The 9,548-nt window shown below is 32.7% G+C and overlaps 1 long non-coding RNA gene across 1 annotated transcript; it reads left to right on the top strand.

Moving 5' to 3' along the window:
- The first annotated feature begins 7,832 nt into the window (after positions 1–7,832).
- Positions 7,833–9,110, top strand: LOC133816117 (uncharacterized). The gene is made up of 4 exons (XR_009885024.1): positions 7,833–7,972; positions 8,165–8,352; positions 8,556–8,673; positions 8,851–9,110. It is a non-coding gene; the product is annotated as an uncharacterized LOC133816117 (long non-coding RNA).
- Positions 9,111–9,548: the final 438 nt, after the last annotated feature.

Below are 9,548 nucleotides of genomic sequence, written 5' to 3'. Positions count from 1 at the left end.
CAAATCCTGCATATTGAATCTCTGAAGTACCCTCTGAATATAACTTGCTTGTTTAAGATTCAGAATCCCATCTTTTATGTTCCTTGTCACTTCTATCCCAAGTATCTTTTGGACTTGACCAAGCTCCTTCATGTCAAATTCATCTTTCAGCTTGTTTTTGATTCCTTTTATCATTGTCTTGTCCTTCCCCATAATGAGCATATCATCTACATATAGTAAGAGAAAAACTAATGTAGATTGCTCAAGATTTTTGTAGTATAGGCAATGATCAAACTTTGATCTAACAAATCCAATGTATTGAACACATGTGTCGAATCTCTTATTCCATTGTTGTGGTGACTGTTTGAGTACATACAATGACCTTCTAAGCTTGCACACCATCTCTTTATTGCTTGGTTCTATCTGAAAACCAGGTGGTTGATGCATATAAATGTCATCCTCTATAAAACCATTTGAGAAGGCAGTCTTGACATCAAGCTGCTCCACTTCTAAATTTTGTTGTGCTGCAAGTGACAAGATCAATCTTATAGTCTTATACTTTACCACAGATGAGAACACTTCATTGTAAACGATTCCTTCCACCTATGTAAACCTTTTTTCCACGAGCCTTGCTTTGAACCTCAAAGGCTCATCTTTTCTTAGACCTTCCTTCACCTTAAAAATCCATTTACACGAAATCAATTTTTGACCTTTTGGTTTTGCAACTAAATCTCATGTTCTATTTTTGCTCAATGTATCCATTTCTTCCTTCATTGCTTGACTCCATTCAACATTGTTCTTCTCTGAAAGAGCCTCTTAAACACTATTGGGTTCTAGTATGTCAGTTTGTTGCACGGCTGCAAGTGCATAAGCCACCAAGTCAGCTTCAACATATCGTGTTGGAGGTTGCACAACTCTTCTCTCTCGATCTCTTGCCAGTTGATACCCAGACAGATCAGGTTGTTGTTCTGTTGCATCTAGCTCAATTTCAGATTCACTTTGGTCATTCATATCAGCAGTAGCTTGAGTATTTCCTTCAAAATTTCTCAGCTTAACTTCAAACTTAGCCATGTTCCTTTTACTTGTTCCACCTCATTTGAAACACTACCAATCTTGGCTTTCAAGTGAGGAAAATCATGCTCATTAAAGACAAAATTTCTTGAAATTATAATTCTAGGCTTAACATTTTGATTAAAACAAAGTCTATACCCTTTAGTTCCTATAGGGTAACCAAGAAAAATTCCCTTAATAGATCTAGTGCCTAGTTTACCATTGGACTGGTGTGCATATGCTGCACAGCTAAAAACTCTCAAATGTTTCAAGCTTGGGGCTTTTTCATACCACATTTCATATGGATTTTTTAAATCTATAGATCTGTTAGGACTCTTATTTATCAAATAGCATGCAGTAGCAAGTGCTTCTCCCCAATAATATTTAGACAACCCTGAACTTACTAGCTGTTGACCCTCGATTTAGCCAACTGACACGGAGTCAAAATATGAATGATATAGGCGAATATGTATAGATAATAACGTAATGACAAAAGTAAAGAAAACACAGTAATTTATAGTGGTTCGGCCCCAGAATCTGGTAATGACCTACATCCACTTAGAATGATATTGATATGGGAACAAAAGTGTGATCAGAGAGCTTGGGCTCAATGAGTTTCAACACTCCTCATAAACAATCCTAGTTTTCACAGATAATTTCTATATTTCTATGGTTTTTTAGCTGCCAAAAAGTCCCTTCCCATGAGCCATCTCTTGCTTTTTATAGGCCCATGGAGGGTTGCCCAATATTGTTACAGATATTATCCCCTGAATCATGGGATATTCAGAAGATTGCATGAAATAAATTCGGGATACATAAGATCTTTCCATAAATGTTGCTTTGCCAGCGGAACCACCGACCAGTCTGGTCGTGGTAAAAACAGGTCTGTCCTGCTTCTGGTGTGTCTCCTGGTCGATACTCTAGCAGACGCTCCAGGTGTCAGGCACGTGTCAAGAGATTAATCGCCATGTCACAAATGCTAATTTATTGGATAACACTAGCAAACACCTAACCTTATTCAGTAGAATACAATTCATCCTCCCAGCAACTCCATTCTGTTCTGGAGTACTAACTATTGTCCTATGTTTAGTGATACCGTACTCATTGTCAAACTCATGGTTTATCAACTCTAAGCCATTATTGGTTCTAAGAGTCTTAATTCTAGAGTTTTTTTGATCTTCCACCTAATTTTTCCATACTTTAAACTGTTCTAGACATTCATCTTTAGTCCTAAGTAAATATACCCAAACACATCTATAGTAATCATCTAGTATAGATAGAAAGTAATACTTACCTGAGTGTGATGATATTTTGCTAGGCCACCATAAATTCAAGTGAATGTACTCCAAGACTCCTTTGGTATTATGCTTTGCTACAGTGAATTTAATTTTATGTTGCTTTCCAAATACACATGCTTCATAGAAATGTAATGCATAGGTCTTCAGTTTATCTATGCTTCCTTGTTTGTGAAGCTCTCTCAGTCCCTGCTCACTATTATGTCCCATCCATTGATGCCACAGATGCATCTCACTTTCATGAGTCTTAACAACAGATGCTTCAGCAATGGCTACAGTTTCTCCTTCTAGTACATACAGTCCATTGACTTTCTTTCCTTTCATCATTACTAGTGAGCCACTAGTGATTTTCAAGATGCCATTTGTAGACTTGTAGTTGTATCCTTCATCTTCCAAAGATCCGAGAAAAATCAAGTCTCCTCAATTCTGGTATATGCCTCACATTTATCAATACCTTGACCTCACCATTAAATTGTTTAACAGCTACCTTGCCAATGCCATAGACCCTGCAAGAAACATCATTACCGATTAATACTTTACCACCATTAATTTCCTTATAATCAGAAAATGATTCTTGATCGGGACACATATGAAATGTGCACCTCGAATCAAGAATCCACTCCCTTGTCATGGTGGTTTATGAGATGGAGAAAAGTTCTCCTTCTGAGACACATTCATCTTCTCCTTATGCTACAGCAGTTGAATCATTTCTTAAATTCCTTTGATCTTGCATTGACTTGGAACCATTCTGAAAGTAGTTGTCATGTTGAGGTCGAAGATAATGGTGTGTTCTCTTGTCCTGGTTTTGTCTTAATCCTTGTTGATTTTTCAATAGATTAAAAAATCTTTTCATATGACATGCCTTTCCACAGTGGTAACATGTTCTTGAATCCTTTCCTCTTGATTTAGAATGTGAATGAAATGGTGTATGGCTTCTTGAAGAGCTTCTCTTTGTTGATCTTCCATGAATAAAGTATGCTTCATCCTTCTTGGATTCTTTCTCCAACTGATGTTCAAAGTCTTTGGACTTCAATGCTCCAAGAACTCTATCTAGTGAAATGATATCTCTGCCATACTTTATTGCAGTTTTCACTTCTTGGTATGCCATTGGTATTAAGCGCATCAAGATTATTTCTTGGCTTTCCTCATCCACCTTGTGCTCGATATTTTCCAAACCTACAGTGATTTCATTGAATTTGTCAATATTTTCATCTAAAGACATAACATGATTCCGTGTAAAACCATAAAGCCTTTCAAGTAAATTAATTTGTTAGAAACAGAAGACTTTAAATATAATTGTTCCATCTTATCCCACAATCCCTTTGTCGTAGTCTCTGAAGTCCATTTCCTTCATACTCCATTTGATAGATACATGATTATGGTATAATAGGCCATTTCTTCCATCTCAGCTATTTCCTCACGTTTCTTATCAGCCAACAACTTTTGATGTCCAAGAATCTTGGCTACTTTCTGCTATATTATAATTTCTTTAAGGCTTTCTCTCCACAATGAGAAATCATTTGCACCATCAAATTTCTCAAGCTCTAACTTGGCCATGGTTGCCATTGTCTTCTAGCTTGTGCTCTTTTTCAGTTGTAATGCGGAAGCTCTAAGATCTTGAACTTTCTTCTCCCTTTTGATCGAAAACTTGGCTCTGATTTTGTAGGAAATAAAGATAGATTTCCTAGTTCAAGAATCTCAGATGAATCTCAGTGAACTAGAGATGAAACTAAGAGCACAAATCAGTAAAACTAATAATCAAACAATTAGAAAACTAAAAACATAAAAGCATAAATTGACACAAGTATATATATTAGTTCAGAACAAGATCAATGCGTTCTTGAACATAATCCAATTTTAGGAACCACTATCTCTTCTTTACTCATTCAACGAAATGAGTACAAATCTTCTATCGAGCTTCTTGGAATAATCTTGGAGCTAACACTCTAAACACTCAATCTCATAGGTGTTTTTCTCTCAATCCCTGAGCAAGCACTTTCCCAACAGTTGTGCTTCTCAATACAACTCCCCGAACCCAGCTCTCACAACCTTTCTCAATACTCTATCTTGATTTCCACACTTGAGCTCTCTCTTCTCATCTAGTGTTTTTCTTGTTTCATCTGTTTTTCTCTTGTTCTAACAAGTGGAGTGAAGTTGTCCTCTTATAGACTAAGGACTGAATTAACACATATCAATGGAGCTATTATGACAGTTGAGAACCTAACAACCCATTAACAGAATTAGTTTGGATTTAGAGAACTACTCCCACAAATATGTTGTTTGACCATATTATATAAGGTTTAGATTTGGGATCTACAAACAAAATAATATATATTATGAGAATTTTTATGTTTATCTATTTACATAGGGATTGGAGATGCTAGAAGATTGCTCACGTATGTTGTATACCCAAAAGGAATTGCACAGTGGCATTTTTCCATTAGGATTATTACTTTTGAATTTAAAATGTTTGCATATAATTGCAATTAATGTACATTAGTTCTTTTGACATGAAAAGGGTGTTACCATATATAATTTTTTGTTTATGTATGATGTAGTATATGTTATATTTTGTGCAAGATTTAATTAATTTCTTTAGCTTTTTTATGCTCATTTTTTATTTTTATTGTGTACTAGGCACATGTTTAAGCAATTATTTGACTTTTTGTGGAATGATTTTGCTCTTGTAAAATAATTTTATTTTCATCATTGGTTATATGCAGGTTGTAGCTACTCTAGGGACTTATAAATTATAGTCCACACACGATTTTCATAAGCAAGGGTAAAGGAAGTTTAAATATGAGAATGATTATGATTATCCTGGATGATTTGTTGTACCTTGAAAGGTTCCAGCAAAGAAGACAAAGGCGACGGGAAAGGAAAAGAGCAAAGACACTTCATAGTTTTGTTAATGATGTAGAACATTTATTAATTATTTTTAGAGAGAACATTTATCTTATGTGTCTTAATAAGGATAGTTTATTAGTTTTAAATTGAAATTGTTTGTTTAGGTCTTACTTGTAAGTATTAACACTCTTTGGTTTTTAATGTTTATTTTTTTTAATTCTTGTTGATATTTTTAATATAATGTTCCAAATGTGAAAACTCATTTGCAACCAAATGCAACACATGACAACTTAAAAACTCATATGTTAATTTTAGTATTTTCAGAAACTATAGCAACCTTTTTATACAAATTAATCATTTTTATACAACTCAACACAACTAATTACAACGCATTATTTTCAAATTTCAGCAATTTAAGCACCCCATTTTGAAATTAAAGTAACATAAAAAAAAATATAATTTTCAACTATAGCAATTTAAGAAACCTTGTTTGCAACCTAAAGAAACTTTAAAAATCCCATATGAAAATTAAAACATGCTAAGCAACTTGCTATGTAGCTAAAACAACATAAATGCAACTAAAGGAATTTCAATAAATAAATAAAGGAGCTTAAGCAAGCTTATATGCAAGTAAAGCAACTTATAAAATCTTATTTTCAAATTAAGGTTCTAGATGTTGCGACAAAGGTTGTAACAAAAATTGTTGAGGTTGCATACCAATAGCTACCTCAAATGGAAGAGATCTTAAAAGAGGTTTCAACAATGGTTGCATAGGTTGCAAAGGTTTATAAAAGGTCGCATAGTTTTGCAAATATTGCAACTCACGTTGCAGATGTTTTAAAAGAAGTTTTAAAAGAGGTTTCAATAAAAGTTGCATACGTGCTACCTCAAATGGAAGCACATGCAACCCATTGTAACCTCAAATGGTAGTCCATGCAACTCACAAGAACTTAGAAACTTATTTGGAAATTTTATCCTAAAACAACACATGCAACGTAATAATTCAACTTAAAAAAACTCATTTGGAATTTCATTCGAATGCGATCTTATTATGCAAATTATGTTGGTATTAAATAAGAAAAATATCAAAATACGCGCGGACTGTATAGGGAGGGGGATTTTAAAAAATTATTAATATTAGCTAGGATCATACATATATACATATATTAAATTAACACATACAAGGAACAGAGAACACCTTTCGTAGTCTATCAAGTGTCCTTGAGTCTTTTAGTAAAATCAACGATCTTCCAATACTTATGAAAGTTCACACCTTAGCCTTACAAGCCATTCCTCTAACATACAAGGACGTTTGTGCGCACGTAGGATTCACAGGTTGATTTAGGCTCTCTAGATGTACTCAACACATGAGATCTAGAGGGATTTGAAAAGAGATAGGCTATGGAAACTTCTAGAATTTTAGGTATAGAAAATTTAATCATTTCTTTTCTTTAAGAGAGTTTGATAACCTTGATAACAACTGACTTAGAAAAGAATTGATTCTTTTTAGGTTTATAAAGATAATTAAACTATTTTATTAATCTTTATTTAATTAAATTAAAACTGATCAGTTGCAACTATTTTAATTATTTATTTTAAATCATATTTAAAAAGAATAATTAAATAAAAAAATTAATATGAAATTCAAAATTCAAATCCCAGGGAAGTGGCACATGTGAGTGGCGCCATTCACTGTCAGATACAATGAGTGGTGTGTGCCACTTTATGTGTATCCCTGATTTTCTCATTTGTTTGTATATTTGATTTTAAGACAAGATATTTATCCCAAAATAAATATTAGTTAATTTAAAATTAACCTAATCTTAAAAACTATAAGTTTTAAATAATTATCTTATAATAAGATAATAATTAAACTCTCCCAAAAATTAATTCAAACATGGTAAATATATTTTTTAACTAATATAATGTTTTTCAAATAAATACTAATTAATTAATTCATTCATAATTAATCAATTGTCCATAATTATTTCTTTGTCCTGAAAAATTAATTTCATTCAAATTTAGTCAGATTTTTCTTTTTTGCTTATCTTGAACTCAAAAAGTATTACAGTTAATTTTTCATTATTGCTTTTTCATTTTAAGTGTATTATGACAGACGTATCTTTTGGAAACAATGACTAATGTGCTCACTTTATATTATTTCATTTTAGAAACATGGAGTTAGTGTTTCTTTCTTGGAAACAGTAGGGTCTGCTCGTTTTTTAGATATAGGTGCAATAAATTCTAGATTTGTTTGAAGATATGGTTTTTCCGAATGCATTTTCCCTATGTATATTGAAAATCTTTATCTCCATATACTTAATAATTGTCACAAGAGTTTTTGATTTATTGGATTCTCTACACAAAACCTGTTTTTTAAATTTCTTTAGGACTCTTGCAGAAATTCAGGAAAAAAGACAAGCAGCTTTAGGAAACTGAGGCATTTATGCGGAGATCAACTTTCTTAAAAAGAGTATGTACTATATTTCTCAACTTGTAGAATAAACTTTCATATGACTTGACAGTGACGTCAAAACTTAAGAAATGATATACAACTTTCTATTGCTTTGTCAATAGTGGGGCATGCATTTTGGGATTGACTTATTTTCTGTCCTGTGTCACATTTCTTGTTTGTTAGCTTAGAAGGTAGACTCTTGCAAAATAGAAGTTGAACATACATCTAACTTTTTTTATTTTTTATAATGTTAATAATAATGTTTTAACTTTATATTTTCTCTGAGTTTGAACATACATCTAACTCTTGCCAAGCATCCAAGAAAGGAGTCCTCATTCTGAGTGAGGTAATTTAACTTTATATTTTCTCTGAGTTTGCATGGTAGGTTTTTTCCATTGTTAAATTCATCAGAAAAGCTTAAATTATCAATAAAAAAAGAAAAAGGAAAAAAAGAATACTTTGTTGTGAATTCTGTTCAATGCATTGTCTTCATAGTTCTTCGGGCTTGCATCTTCTTGTTTATTCCATTTAAATTTAGTTTGCAGGTGCAGCACAATCGCTCGGTGCTGGTGCCATTTTAGTAAATCCATGGAATATCACAGAAGTTGCTGCTTCCATTGCTTATGCTTTGAATATGCCAGCTGATGAAAGAGAAAAGAGACACCAGCATAATTTCATGCATGTAACAACTCATACATCTCAAGAATGGGTTGCAACCTTTGTTAGGTATGCTCATATATAGCATTAGCATTAGCATGTATGATTTATAGATAATGAAACCTTCTCAATGTGGAGATTGACATGTATTCTAGGATTTCAAATTTCACTTCTGTTCTAAGAAGCAAAAATGTTTATCTGTTCATACCAGCTAGTGTTTCTTTTTCAGGCTTTATTCTAATCTAGTGTCATTTTTTGTTTCTCCATTTCAGTGAACTTAATGATACTATTGTGGAAGCTCAACTGAGGACTAGGCAAGTTCCACCTCTACTTCCTATGAAAGAAGCCGTTGATCACTATTTGGAATCCAATAATAGATTGCTTATACTGGTAGGCATCTTTCTCTTGCTACACTTTACATGCTTGAATTTTATATGATATCTGTTTTTCATTTCTCTATTTTCATTTTCCATGTTCAATTATGTACAAATTGGGTAAGTGAAGTAAAACTTATAAAGTGACAGTGTGTTAATTTGTGTAATTTACTTTTTTTTTTTTTTTTTTCAGATGGAATAACAAATATACTGGTAGAAATGAATGTTATAGCACCACATGCTTTTGTTTCATAAGTTTGGTTTACCCACATTGTGAAAATATTGTGGGTAATCAACCAACTTATGAAAAGTTAGTTGAACGACTTAATGATACAACTTCCCGCCTTAATGCTACTAACGAACAACTTAGTGTAGTTGTGGATATACTTCGTCATAACAATTTGATGGCACCACCTCCACCACCTCCAACAGACCAAGCTTCAGATGTAAATTTAAGAGTCGCCATCTATTTTAGTTCGGGAGTCACAAGATGATTCTTAGTTTATTTACATTAATTTACTAAGGAATGAACTTTATGACGTTTTTATTTTTTATTTTGGTAGGGGTAACCTTAAAATGATAACTTTATGACTTATTTTAGTATTGAACATTATAAAGAATTTTAGCATTAAACATTTTATTATTGAATGGTTTTTTTCTAGTTTATTTATAATATATAACAATTATAAATAACTGTTATTATCTTTTACCTACACATAACCATTAAATTTGAACAAAATATAAATTGTGTAACAAACCAATAAAATAATGCTATGTGGGCTAATAAAATGACACCACGTAGGATGCCACATATGATGCCATGCAGGATGCCACGTAGGACGCCACATATGATGCCACGTAGGATGCCACGTAAAACTACAAAAACCATGT

Source organism: Humulus lupulus, chromosome 1 (assembly GCF_963169125.1).
Source record: "Humulus lupulus chromosome 1, drHumLupu1.1, whole genome shotgun sequence".
Taxonomy (NCBI): Eukaryota; Viridiplantae; Streptophyta; class Magnoliopsida; order Rosales; family Cannabaceae; genus Humulus; species Humulus lupulus.
The sequence above is the reverse complement of the archived record's forward strand: the minus strand, read 5'-3'. Positions and strand labels throughout refer to the sequence as shown.